This window comes from Lissotriton helveticus, chromosome 10, assembly GCF_964261635.1.
Source record: "Lissotriton helveticus chromosome 10, aLisHel1.1, whole genome shotgun sequence".
Taxonomy (NCBI): domain Eukaryota; kingdom Metazoa; phylum Chordata; class Amphibia; order Caudata; family Salamandridae; genus Lissotriton; species Lissotriton helveticus.
The window spans coordinates 236,615,705-236,617,534 of record NC_136071.1 but is presented as its reverse complement, the minus strand read 5'-3'; positions in this window follow the sequence as shown (position 1 = coordinate 236,617,534).

The following is a 1,830-nucleotide window of genomic DNA, read 5'->3' as shown; positions in this document are numbered from 1 at the left end:
GGAGAACTGAATTACTCAAAACTAGAATCTGACTCATATGGTCTTTGTTGTGATGTGTATCTGATCACTAGTTTTTGCATTATAAAAGGCTTAGAGTGAACCATCAAAAGTTAATTATTTGTATATCCTGATTGTTAATTCTCAGACTCTGTGGATAAAGGTCAGCAGCTCCAATTTTAGAAAAATACACAAATGTAATTGCACAAAGGAAAATGTTTTCCCTTTGTGCAATTTATGATGGACGTCTCCTAGGAGGATCTGATTAGCTGGCCACAAACGAAAATATTCCTTGTTATGTATGAGGGGGACGGTGTTCCAATGGTTCACCTCATTTTTGGAGGACCGTCAACAAACGGTCTGGGCTACTTCGAGCTCCGCTGAGATGCCGCCACTGGGAGTCGGGGTCCCACAGGGCTCTGTGTTGAGCCCGACCCTTTTTAACATCTTTATGACCCCTCTGGCGGAACTCGTGGAGGCCTCGGGGGCCCAGATCGTGTCCTATGCGGACGACACGCAGCTTCTCTTCACCTGCAGGAAAGATCAATCATTCGACGGGGAGAGCATTCAGGGTTGTCTGAAGAGGGTCTTTGGCTGGTTTCAGCAGAATGGTCTTAAGGCCAACTCTAGTAAATCAGAGGTTCTGCTTTTTGGGTGCGCGTCGGAACCGGAATGGCGTGACTGGTGGCCGGCTGACATGTGCCCCCCCACCCAGCTGTCTGTGGCTGCCAAAAATCTTGGTGTCAAGGTCGATAATGACCTCACGTTCAGATCGCACATTCTTGGTCTGACGGGCACCTGCTTTGGCATCCTTAAGATGCTCCGGAAGTTCCTACCCCTGCTCACAGAGGAGCATAGGAAGATCATTGTCCAAGCTCTTATAGGATCTAGACTGGACTACGCTAATGCTCTCTATTTAGGGCTTCCGGAGTATCTGATCCAAAGGCTGCAGGTGGCGCAGAACTCTGCGGCTCGTGCCATCTGCGGCCTTCCTAGGCGGGCAAGAACATCGGGGGTGCTACAGTCACTTCACTGGCTCCCTATCCGAAAGCGGATAATGTTCAAAACGCTGACGTTGGTGCATAAGGCACTTTCTGGCTCCGGTGCTAAGTATCTGCAGCGCAGACTGGCCTTCTACCGTCCGGCCCGCTCCTTGCGGTCAGAATCTTTGTTCCTTGCCGTGGTGCCCCGTGTGAGGAAGGCTCGCATCGGGGGTCGTTCTTTCAGCTTTAAGGCCCCCCAGTTGTGGAACTCTTTGCCCCTTGCTCTACGCAGCATTCCGAGCCTGCTCCTGTTCAGGAAAAACCTGGCTTTTTAATCTTTAGGCTATTTTTCTTTTCACCTCACTTTTTGTTTTTTTTTGTCTGTTCTGTTATGTTTTTTTTAACTGCTGAGCCGCCGTCTGAAAGCGCCGGGACACTCTTGTTGAGTAGCCGTGCGCTATATAAATAAAATCATAACATAACATAACATAACATAACATTAGAGGATGGCAGGTATTTATACTAAAAGGGTTGGGGCGGTGTGAGGTGACAGGGAAGCATCCCCTGATCTCAGGGAGGAGTTGTTAGTGTCCCACTGTAGTAGATCCTGTCCCTAATAATAAAAAGGCCCACGTTTTTCTTGCAGGATTTTTTGATCCAATTCTGCATTTATAAAGGCTGTGAGTGGATGTTTGGTATAGGATTTATGTTCTGTGGCTCCACTGGGAGTCTGCTGTGTGGGCCTTGACACAGGCCAAGTCCTGCAGCCATATCCCCCTTTATGATGTTGTTCCTGAGCTTTATGTCCCAAAAAACTCCACCTGCTCTGTTTGCCTTGTTTTGAATGATC